Source organism: Oncorhynchus keta, chromosome 14 (genome assembly GCF_023373465.1).
Source record: "Oncorhynchus keta strain PuntledgeMale-10-30-2019 chromosome 14, Oket_V2, whole genome shotgun sequence".
Taxonomy (NCBI): domain Eukaryota; kingdom Metazoa; phylum Chordata; class Actinopteri; order Salmoniformes; family Salmonidae; genus Oncorhynchus; species Oncorhynchus keta.
The window spans coordinates 74,709,701-74,722,661 of NC_068434.1; the positions used below are offsets into that span (position 1 = coordinate 74,709,701).

The window sequence follows — 12,961 nt, forward strand, 5'->3', positions numbered from 1 at the left end:
TGTTTGCCTCATCAAATGTTTTGTCTTCAGACAACAGATTCATGCAGTAGTAGTAATAACCGTTATAAAATGATAACGATATACTAAGGTATTCAGAGAATGTGAACAGCAAAACTCTTAGGTCTTATAGCCTATTGTACAGTATTGAATTTAAATCATATGTTATTGCGCCAGTTTAATAATTGTACTATTCTGTGGATGGCAGTTGAATAATATGGTTGACTGTGTTGGAATCTTCAAAACCCTTTATCTTGTGCCAGTTCTGATAACCTTTCTCTTCATGCTGACCAAAAAGTACAAAATGTAGTCTCATCACAGCTCCAAGGATTCTCTTTGAACATTCCTATTGATTGCTTTGCCCTGTTACATTTCATTCTATTATCTGAGAAGGGAATCCAACTTTACAGGCTCAAACCAAATGAGGCAAACTTTCAATACAAAAAACCATGAAATGTTTCTTTAGTTCAAAGCTTCTCCTTCTTAAAGGGCATTTTCTATTCCGTGTCTCTACATTTTCAACTGGGAAGGTGGGTAGTAATAGCATTGGTGTATCTGAAGCATAGAATTTATATCTTTAAATCAAAGATCTTTTACTTTGTAAAATAAACCTCTTGAGACGAACATGGCATTGAACTTATGAATCAAAGATGATGGAATTATGAGCTTTTTGTAACTTACTTTTTCACATGTTCTGTAAATGGAAGGTCAGCTATAGAAAAGTCATGACTAGAATCAATTGCAATTGTTCTGTCAGTCCTATACATAATTCTACAGTTCTAACATATTCGTATAGTATGTACTGGTATCTTGCTTATAGGCTATGCTCCTTTGGCTGGTGGTCCAGTAGACTGCTCTCACCTCCCTTGTGAGATCTTTATCTTTAATTGGAGAGTAATTACATACACTTGTCTGCATCATGGTACTCTTTGAAAAGACCTGTGAGAGGGGATGCACCTCCCAGAGCTCCACAGTGGGAGCTGCCACATCTCCTCTCTCTCCATGCCATCTCGAGGAGTGGGAGTGTGGGCCCCAGAGTGCCTGCTAGCCCTGGTGGGTATAAGACCCATCACATCCGCTATTCTGCTTATTTTGCAATAAATGGGCTGTCTTTTTCCTCCTCCTGCAGAAATTCACCCAAGACCATCCACTGAGGATTGTGGCATTTCCATTTATTGACGTTTGGCTGCTGGTTCATATACATTTGTTATGCTATGCTCTGGACTTCAAAGAGAATGAAATAGGGCCTATTATGCTAATTCTGTCTTGTTCTGTTCAACGTAATCAAGGCCTCACACATTCATCCTTTACAAAATGTTCCTCACTGACTCTAGGAAAAGGTTTTCAAATGTACATGAATAGAAAAAGGAATTCCAGACTTTCCCAGTATACTCCAAAATCCCGCAATTGAGCACTTGGGGGGGAGACAACCTTTAGTCATTTTGAAACTATAAATGATTAGAGAATTTGATATGAAATCCAGAGTAAACAACTGTGATAAACAGTGAAGGTTTCTCTTCCCACATGATTGTAACAGGGTGGAACTGTTTGTTGTTAAACATGCCCCATGTTAACCCTTGCCAGTCCCAGGTATAGTATGTTTCAATAAAGGGCATGGCCCTGGGTATTTAAGCTTGACTTTTTGTGTCATTCACAATATTCCATGACCACTAGAAGGCTGGCGTGTGCAGGGAGGATGGTCTAGTAGTGAAAGTCCAGTCAGTGACTCTGACTGGACTCTGATTGGACATGAGCTGAACCAAAGGATCCAACACAAAAGGTACTTTGATTCTAAAATGGTCTTTTATGCTCTTTTATCATCTCAAGATCAATATCCATGCTCTAATAAGGGATGGGCTGGTGTTCAATTATTGAACAGTTAAAACTGATTGAATATTCTCTCCCAACACACTGTACATGCCTACATTAAATGAAAATTATAAAATAAACCTGTAACTTTTTAAGACTGATATTTAATAGTATATTCGTTGTCTCATTCTCGCTCAGTTTATTGTAATACAACATATTCAATGGTTAACTTATTCAATGGTTATTCAATGCTTCAGCACAGCCTTTCTTTCAGGGTAGACATATACACTTTCTTCAGAAAGTATATACACCCCTAGACTTTTTCCACATTTTGTTGTGTTACAAGCTACATTTAAAATTGATTCAATTGAGATTTGTTGTCACTGGCCTATAATGTAAAAGTGGAATTATGTTTTTAGACATTTTTACAAATTAATAAAAAATGAAAAGCTGAAATGTCTTGAGTCAATAACTATTCAACCCCTTTGTTATGGCAAGCCTAAATAAATTCAGGAGTAAAAATGTGCTCAACAAGTTGCATAATAAGTTGCATGGACTCACTCTGTTCAATAATAGTGTTTAACATGATTTTTGAATGAATACCTCATCTCTGTTCCCCACACATACAATTATCTGTAAGGTCCCTCAGTCAAGCAGTGAATTTCAAAAACAGATTCAACCACAAAGACCAGGGAGGTCTTCCAATGCCTCACAAAGAAGGGCATCTATTTGTAGATGCGGGAGAGAAACAAATGATATTAATTATCCCTTTGAGGATGGTGAAGTTATGAATTACATTTTGGATGGTGTTTCAATACACACAGTTACTTCAAAGATACAGAATGGAGCTAAGCAGAGGCAAAATCCTAGTGGAATACCTGGTTCAGTCTGCTTTCCACCAGACACTGGGAGATGGATTCACCTTCCAGCAGGACAATAACCTAAAACACAAGGCCAAATCTACACTGGAGTTTCTTACCAAGAAGACAGTGAATGTTCCTGAGTGGCTGAGTTACAGTTTTGACTGAAATCTACTTGAAAATTTATAGCAAGACCTGAAAATGTTTTTCTAGCAATAATCAATCACCAATTTGACAGAGCTTGAAGAATTTGAAAAGAATAATGGGTAAATGTTGCACAATCTATGTGTGGAAAGACCTTAGAGACTAACCCAGAAAGAGTGCTTCTACAAAGTATTGGCTCAGGGGTGTGAATACTTATGTAAATGAGATATATCTGTATTTAATTTTCAATAGATGTTCAAACGATTATAAAAATATGTTTTCACATTATCATTATGGGGTATTGTGTGTAGATGGGCGAGATTTTTTAAAATGTTAATCCATTTTGAATTCATGCTGTAACAAAACAAAATGTGGAATAAGTCAAGGGGTAGGAATACTTCTGAAGGCACTGTAAAATAGTGTATATGATAACAGTTGTTCTACCCTATAAATGATTGAGTATAAATGTTTAAAAAATGCCGTGTTAAAGAAAACAATGAATTGCTCTCATGTTCCTTAAACGGTTTGCATTTACAATACCTACAATGAATTGGGCTTTTTGTGTACATGAATGAAGAAGATGCCCTTGGGCTTCCTCTTTGATCCAGCAGCAGCTCAAACTTTGTCTGCCTCTTAGCAACACATTTCACTTCAAATTAAGGCACAACTCTGTCTGCAAGCACAAAAGAAAAAACCTGCACCGTGCTGAAATGTTTTGCAGTGTTGGTTATTGGTACAAATGAACATGGGATGAGTCGTTTTAATAAGGCCCACCTTCACTCTCTCACTTTGGGTTGTAATAGAGTATGTGTTGTGCAGATGTGTGCCATCTTCAGGCCCTTTTAATCCTCTACAAAGCAGGCATTATGAAGATGATGACGACGAGAACACACCCTCACCATGAAGACTGAACATTTTCCAATGTTTTAATAATTAAATGGGTTAGGGTATTGGTTATTGCTTGTGTGTAAAGGGCTTCCAACTGTTCATATCATGCCATAGTTGAGATCTCATTCCACCATTTCATCTGCAGCAGTTAATTGTTCAGTCATGGAGTGTTTGTGTGTTTGTTCAGGTATTGTAAGCCTTTGACTTTTAGTGAACCTTTTTATGTGAGGGGCAACAACCTACATTTCCACTCTGCTGATCACTGACGGTAGATACACTGCTGACATGGTAAGAATCTCACACATTTTTCAACACTCTTCAAGCCTTACCCCTGAGCCAGCAATATGCATTAGTGGAGTTTGTGCAGATAGTAATGAATTGGTAATTAAGTAGTTCAATACAGAAATATGACGTCCTTATCATTATGTAATTAGACAAAGCATGTAGATTCCCTTATTTAAAAATGATTCATTAGTCGTTCCCTATTAACCTAAAAGGAAATATTAGATCCTGACTAAACTTTGAGGAAATTTGGAGTTACAAGTAAGAGATTTGGGTCAGCTAATGAGAACAGAGTCCCACTTTATAGGTCCAATTGGGAGAAGGAGGATTTGCATGTATGCAAATGTTGTTTGAGTTAATTACATAATTTGGCATTCATTAATAATGAAGTGTGGTGGAGTTAGGGCCTTTATGCCTGTATGTGTACTCTCATGCCCAGAGAGAGAGGCCTGTTCCTGGATAGGGAGTGAGGGCCTTTATGCCTGGTTCATGTCCAGATTGTGGAGATTCATTTAGTGTCTCAGTTTGTGAAAGCAATACAGCACCCACCAGCACTCCATCAATAATCCCAGTTTACAGACGGGTCATCATACTGCTCTGAAAATATGGGAATTGATTTGACCTTTCTGACCTTTCTCTTTTGGCATATGGAGTCAAATAAATTAGCAGTACCTATTTAGTATGTGCCAAGTCAAATAATGTTGTATCAATTTGTCTTATTTTTGCTGTATAGCTATGGTATGATATTACCTTAAGAGCTAGGCCTACAACATGTAGGCCTACAACATGATTATGAAACCTTACCGAACATTATAAACCCGGGTAGTTTCGGTCCTGGATTCTGATTGGCTGAAACAGCACTTCAGCCATGTGTATACAGTGTCAGACAATATACCATGGATTTGACGCAAAAATACTTGTTTACTGTTCTATTTGTGTTGGAAACCAGTTTATAATAACAATAAGGCACCTCGGGGGTTTGTGCTATATGGTCAATATACCACAGCCCCTCGGACCTTATTGTTTACTTTTCAACCTTGAGAATACATTTGAACCATGGAAAGTAGGCCTGTTAGCACTGTATATAAAGGAAGGCTTGTGAACTTATGCAGGAAAGTGTTTACCGAAATAAATCATTATGAGAAAATAACCCCTATTTACACAAATGTTTAAAAATATATTTTTTACAAGCATTCTGCTGGCAATTTGTAACAATGTTTTTTTTTATTATTGTGCATTGTGTAGAATAATTTATTTGACAATCATTTGACAATTATCTGAAGACTAACACAGTTGAGTTCAGTCAGTAGCCAGGACGTCAAATACTTAAATACCTTAAACTTGCAATTAACTTTGACCATGTATTACAAGGAATACTTTGGCACACGTTAAAATGAATGTCCTCAGTCATGTTGACCATTGTCAACTTCAACCTGTTAGGGTTTTATCTCAATAAAGGAATGGCTAACTTTATGACAGCTCCCAAAGGATCAAGACCTCAACTTGAAAAGGGCCTATGTTCAGCATTATAGTCAAATATGTTGCACACATGTCCCTCCCATGAAGCTATTATCTATAATTAAAATGTTTCTAAAGTCTTGCCACCAACACAAAACGTCATAATGAATTGGTTTTCCGACCACCAGCAGTTAATTGATCCCTTCTTGTTTCCTGCCACATAATATGTTGCAGTTTGTTATGTTCTGTTCTTTATGGCTCCTCTGCAATCCACACCATCATTTGCTTTGCCATTTTATTGATCTCACATATTTTTGAAGGTAGTGAGGCGGTGTTTATTGTTCAAAAGGTTACAGTTTAGACCTTATGGTCCGGGTTTCCTTTTCATCTATTGCTTTACTACAAAGGGACATGCCATTTAGACTCTGACAGTATGTGAAAATTGTATCCATTGTCTGTGCACATTTCTAAGAATAAATTATTCTATCACTGATCTGAATTGAAACAATTTTTTCTCATCTTCTGTTGCAGTGTCATTTGTTTCCTGGATGATGTCAAGTGGAGGAGGCTTCCACACCTTTTCAGGAGCCCCTGTAATCATGTATGATTTAAAACGAAACTCTGCCATGAAGCTAAACTCCGACAGGAAGCTGATGTGTATGTAACGTGTTGTTGAATGGCTCTGGTGCTAACCCAACAAATCACATGGCAACCCCCTCATATCCTCTGACAGAATAGTGTTCTCTAATTAACCATGCAGAACAGGAGAAGAACACGTGTTCATTTAATGTAACAAAAATGTTGATTTTCATGCACTCTCCTTTTCAAATATTAATAGGCTAGACTTCCATTTCAAGATGCATCAAAGTAGCTCAGGATATGCAAATGTGATGTTTGCTGCTGCCTTACCCCAACCAGTTGGACTGACACAATCTCTCTCTTTATGCAGGCAGTTGCCTGGTTATGAGCACCGGAGGACCAAGAGCCAATAATCTGCACTTCCTTCAGTTGACCACACACAGAAAAAATGATGTATCCATGTAATTAACAGTTAATCAATTATAAATTAATTGACATATTCAAGAGTTGTAAATTGTCAAATTAGTTGCATCTTATTATTATAGTTATCTGCATAGCCATATCTGGCCACATTTAGAACACTAATTAGCACAGTGAACCAAAAAAACATTCACATTCAATGAGACCAGTTGAGGACATGGTGTAACTTTTCACCATATTACAGTAAGATATCTTGAAGCTTTTTAGGCTGACAAATTGCAACTATTATTTATTTAGTCTATTGAATTGCGTTGTTTTAGTAGGTTGGAGTTTAATTCAAAACGGCATCAACTCATTTGTCTACCTCAAACCATGTCTTGCCTCCTGTGTTACAAATTAATCCTATTTACAGTGTGTTTCATGAGCGAGAGGTGCAAGAGGAAATTCTCAAAGTCACCGAAAGGTGGCGTATGAGTCACGTCTAACAAGTACACTTAACTGCCATTTGAATGGTTCTTGCTTACCTTTCTAATGTTAAATAAATGTAACACGAAAATATAAAATGTTACATTAAATATATGTCAGTAAGTTAATGAATTAATTATTAAAACACATTGCTCTCAACAATATGCATCGCACACATCAATTTTTCATAATCAAAAATACAATAAGCCTCTTGATTTCAACAAAACATGCCATTTCCCTAGTGTAGGCCTATGTACAATATGACTTTGCGAATAATTACACAGATAAGATAAGATGTTTTAATTGTCTATAACATTAACCACACTGAAATTCTAACTAATTGAAAGAACACATTTGAATCTTGTACCTTAAAGGGAAATCCAAAATGTGCTAACATCCTTGTTTTTCAAATTTGAGGAATCGCTTGACTACATCGTCATTGAAGAGCAATGCGTTTCTTCGTTCTCATTTAAGATCCAATAGAAGATCCACACAATGTCTCCTTGGACCACTTAATAATGAAACAAGTGTTCTCCATCGTTACTAGGACTTACACTCCTTTGTTTCTGTAGAACTTACCAATCTTAATAATATATAAAAATAAACAATACCTGAGTATTATGCTCCAGGTTTTTTTGGGGAGCTTGGTGAGCATTAGTTAGCCCCTTAGCGAAGATGAGCTTGTTTGAATTATACATTTATATTTCAGAACAAATGGAGACAACGCACTTATTGTGAGGAAAAGTTTGCAGTGCGTTAGGTTTGCTGTCTTGAACGTAATGCTCAAAATGAATAATACAAATATGTGACGTGTGGGTATGATTTTCTCTTGAACAAAAGGAATGTGAAAATGTGAAAATGAAAGACAGAGAAGAGCCAGAGCAGATGCGATAACATTTGTGAAGGGGCTATATTCTCTCTCTCGCTCTCTCTCTCTCTCCCACTTCTTCTCCTCCCCTCCTCCTTTTAGCCCTCTGTGACTCTTCAGTTAACAAACGGTATTTCCTACTGCTTCTGTCCCTGTCATTGTAAGTACAACATTGTCTTATTTACCTATTGAATGAATGAAACCATTGTCCTGCTGTTCTTGAAAGCGAGTGTTAAAGGTTTGGTCGTACTTTGTTTTGTCCACCTATGCTGTATATTACAAACTTTTTCCTTTGCATTTTCAATTAGCTATCGCATTGTTCCTTATGTCATATTATTGTTGGGATTCATTTTAATTGATGATGGTGCAGGATAGTGATTGTCGATTCTGTTGAGTGTAGATGAAGGCAGCGCGTAACTCAAGTGCCTCTCCGTGTGCTGCAACCTGTGCTCTTACCTGTAGCCTGTATATCGCCCCGCGGTGGACCGTTACTTTTCTTCACTGTAGCCTACCTACAGCTGAAAACGGGTGTTGAACTATCATTCCTCAGAAGAGTTGTCCATCTAATATCAAGATGTATAGCCTACTGTTGAAATGTTTTTGTTCTATTTGTCGTTAAATATGTCCGCTAGAGTTTGGTCTATACAGACCTTTGATGCTATAGATCTTTTTATTGTCTTTTACGATTTTGAGGATACATAGCAGGCTACTATAGACGTCTTGAGAAGTGATTTTACTCCTCTAATTTCAATGGAATTGTAGCCCATAATAAAAACCAGGAATTCTATTTAAGCCTTTGAAATATTTTATATTGAATGTTCAAGGGGGTGGAAAACATTTGCTTGGTAGGCCTAGTGACCCAAATATTAGTTTGATATAAAAAATGTCACTTCATTTACATTTGACAATGTAGTCTATTATCTGTAAAGTAATAAGTACGTGTTTTGGTGGGCTACCAATATATTTTTTGAAATACTTTTTTTGAGACAGGTTGACCTTCCACTGGTTGTTTCAATCATCAATAACACGTTTTTTTTTTTGGAATAATAATAATAATAAGTCAACCAAAACAAAACGTCAAAGTCTATACACTATTGTGTGTATTGAAAAGACAATAGCACATTGATCTCTAATGTTATGTGTATGCATCATAGGATGATTAACCATGAGTTAATCAATGACTTGCAGTAAAATGATTTGCTTCTTTTATAAAAGTGATATATTGAGTTCTCAATAATTGAGTTATAACTAACGCCATAAACCTTGCTGATATTGATATTATTTATACAGATCAGACGAATAGGAACAGGCGGGCTCCCTATTTGAGATAGATTATCTTCTTATATTTGAAACGATGACACATTTTTATGAAATACTTTATTAATTGCCTTTCGCTTTCCTGTATTAACTTATACTTTGTCTATATAATGCTGAAATTATCAATGTAGGCTATAGGCTACAGTGTAACAACGTATTCCCACTACATTCAATTCCTACCCAACATAGACAATCGATCTATGACTGTTATAGCCTATGCCAAATATCGTTTGTCATAAAATGGTATGGTTGACACTCGAGTTCTTTACACGTCACTTCATATCAAAGCTTCAGTTGATCTGTTATAAAGGCCAGCAGTGTTATATTATAGGTACAGTATAACTAACCCCTAACCGAGTAGTTTTCTGTCTTCAACTCTGAAGAGCGTTTCTAGCATGTGCTGTTGATAAAAAAAATCCATTAATTTAGAGTAAGGCAAAAGACAAAGAATAATGCCTTACACAGTCCACTTTACAGATAAATAGGACAATAACTCTTATTGGAGTTTGTTGAAGTGCAAATTATGTTGTCAAAACTTTTAATTGTGCTGCTGTATAATAATCGGATAATTGTTGTATTTAATGAAATCAAGAGCAAAATCTCCCTCTGTCTAATCTCTCACTAAACTCTCGCTCTCGCTCTCTCTCTCTTTCGCATATCTTGTCTTGTCTGGGCTGGGAGGGGGAGTCCTGCCTCTTTGCCTTCCTCAGATCAATGCCCTGGCCACTCACTTTCTGATGTTGCACGACGGGAAATGCTTTGAATACTTGCGACATGGCCGCTCACATTGATTGCCAAGATTGACAGCTCTGCGTCGTCTTCTCTTGTCTCTGAGAGAGAGGGAGATAAAGAGGATAGATAACAACAAAAGCTCCTTGCAGTTTTGACAATTAAACTTCATAGAAAGAACGGGATCCCCTCATATAGCCAGTGGGAACCACAGCAGACTTTAGTTCTCTTTCATTTTCTCTACAGATAGTAATCATTATGTTTTAACATAATATAGCGCGAAACACACGACTCGGGATACGATACCGTCAGGACCTGCATCTCTCTTTTCTCGGCTGATCTCAAGGTAAAACGTGCTTAGTTTTAACATGTTGTATCGTGTTTTCATTTAAACGGCGTTATTTAGCCTGTTTTTGTTGGTACGTAACAGTTCGCCTCTTTCGATGTCAATAGGGGTGTTAAAACTGTTTTCTCTCTCTCTTTGTTCAGGTTTCATGGGGTGAAATTATTTGTTTGTAGGGCGTTTTTTGTAAGGGGAATATGATAACATTCTTATTGATTGTTTCTCAATCGCGAGAGCCGTGGTAAACGCAATACGAAAGCAGAGTGCGTGAAAAAGACAAGCGCAAGCGTTCTCTTGAAAGGTTTGGATAGCTACTGTAACAATGATGCCCTGTTTTATTTACCGACACAGGATACTTGTGTAACTTCTAATTTACATTCAATCGTGCGTCTCGATATATTGATATCAACAGCTGTATATTTGACTTGGATGAGCATATGGCTACTGATTTAAGCAACATACAGCTAGGTAGGCTAGGAGTAGGCTGTGTGAATTACGCGCAACCCTTTTTATTTCATTGTTGGTTACGCATCCGCAAAGTCTTTTCGCGAAATTCAACTCTTAAAAATTATCATCAGTTTATATGTGTTTTGCTATGGTGTTGGTATCCGGATGCTCAATAACTTTCTCCTATGGGACTGGAAGGCAATTTCACTTTTGTCCACAGAGCGGTACTATTCATTGACAATGACGTGCGCATTGCTATAGGTCCCCTTCCATACCCTGCCTTTCGCCCTGAAATTTCTGGATGCGAGATTTACAAGTTTCTTCGAACTTGAGCATATGGTTTATTTAGTTGTCTTTCTTCCAAACTCTAAGTAATCTACATTCATCGTTTGACCGGAATTATAATTCAGTGTAAAACATGTATATTCGTAATTGTTTCCTATGTTGTACCAGGTTGGGAATTCACTCTGCCTTAACTTTAGCTGGAGGTCAGGCAAATTGACCTTAAAAGAATGCATAAGCCATAAATTAAATCCAACTACTCCTCGAAAGGCTATCCCATTTAGAGACGATATACCTGGACAAGGCTTCCCCTACAAGCCTACAAAGCGCTGCTCTCGGACTGTTTTAGGAACTAACGTAAGTCATCTGGTGTAATTATTTTGTTTCTTTTGCACTATTGTCTTTACCTATCATGGACAGGTGTGAATCTGGCTATAGATACAGTGCAGATAATTGGAAGCACAGATTTATTTGTATGCTAAATATTCTAAATATTTACATTTGATTTGTTTCCATGTGTTATAGATTGGATATAGTTTCCCTAATTTTTAATTTAGATTAATAACTTTTACCGCATAGTAGACTATAATCAGATATTTAGCTATTTTAATATCACACATGGCTTTTGAAGGTGCTTGATATTTTCCCCAAAACACGATTATATACGAAGGTAGTGGGAGGACAAATGCAACGCAGTTCGTGTGAACTTGTCTGTTGTGTGAAGATAGCCCATCATTTACAAGGTGTTTCCCAAAATGAAACACTCGCAGTCTCAGATAAAGCTCTAACTTATGCACAAGCAGTGATAACAATTTAATATAAAACAGAGGAAGCTAACAATGGATAGCCTAGTTTTTAAAGTATGAGAGGAGGAATACACTGCAAATATGGACTCTATAGCCTACAGCTATTGCTACCGGGGAATATTCCTATGTTCCTTTTTTCTTAACCTTTGAAATAAATACTGTGCCCACCCAGATGCGGAATCTGAAACCTTCATTGAAGACAGCTTAACTTTTCTCCTATTTGCCTTCCAAATAATGTCCAGTCCGTCAGAATAACCGGGTGTCTAATAATACAATCATGTCTAAAGTGAGAGGGCGCATGGGTGAAGAACAATCGTCCGGCTCGTTCCTCTGTTCGGGTGAAGTTGGTCTCGTAATGGTATTTTGTTTTGAACAGTTGCTGTTAGTTGAGAGTGCAAGTTCCCTCATAAGGTAAGGTGGCACCGGAGTCCAATGGAAGTCACATTTATAATTAGACTGCCAATTCAGCACATTGTCCTGATTGCTATACAGGGACACTCGGCACTGTCTGGCTGCTCAATATGAGATAGTTTTTCCTCTGACGGACAGTTTAACACTGCCGGTAACAAATTGGTGAGGAGCAAAGGAGTTCTGTTGATGGTTCACTGCACGGCTGTTTCAACTCGTATTTTATCAGGGAAATAAAAAATGGTCCCTTTTCTCTCCGTTTCTGCCCATCTTTGTTTATTTTTTACGCACTCTAAATACTCTAAAATTAACGTAGGCCACAGTCGCTTCACACGGCAATAAAATGGATGAAAGGAACATTACAATATAATATGAATAACTTGGTAGATGTAATCGATTTTTATAATTTAAACCTACCTACGTTTTTACGTTTTTACACATAGGCATAGACTACAGATAATATTTTAATTTGACCCCTTGCTCTGTGTGTTGCGCATTGATTATCTTGTACACAAAGCTGTTATTGAAATCAAAGGTTATATTGATTAGGCCTATATTATCCAGGATGTTGGATTATTTGCTTCACTTTTAATACGATGATGAAAGTTAATGTAAATGTTTTATTAACCATTTTGGTGCGTATTTGGCATTTTGATTCAGATTTATGGTTTAAAATCTCACCTATTGTAACATTTCATATATTTCCTACTGTTTGCTTTTCAGGACTATCTGCACGTGGACTTGTGGTTTTGCGAGAGAGAAAAACATTTCCGAACCGGATCCGGACATAAAGATATCGACTCCCTGACGCATATGGTGCCAGTAAGTTCAGAGATTTAGAAGTGCATTTTGACATACC

At 37.1% G+C, this 12,961-nt stretch overlaps 1 protein-coding gene across 6 annotated transcripts in view; it reads left to right on the forward strand.

The window, feature by feature from the left end:
* The first annotated feature begins 7,790 nt into the window (after positions 1 to 7,790).
* Positions 7,791 to 12,961, forward strand: part of LOC118373071 (transcription factor SOX-6-like) — a 227,102-nt gene continuing 221,931 nt past the window's right edge. For 3 of the 6 annotated variants that reach the window (XM_052462570.1, XM_052462575.1, XM_052462577.1), the window contains exons 1-2: positions 9,820 to 10,162; positions 12,826 to 12,924. The gene's annotated coding sequence lies outside the window, so the exon portion shown is untranslated. Of the gene's footprint in view, positions 7,931 to 9,819; positions 10,163 to 10,896; positions 11,246 to 12,825; positions 12,925 to 12,961 lie in introns of those variants that run through there. The other 3 variants (XM_052462571.1, XM_052462578.1, XM_052462572.1) reach the window with 2 other exon arrangements.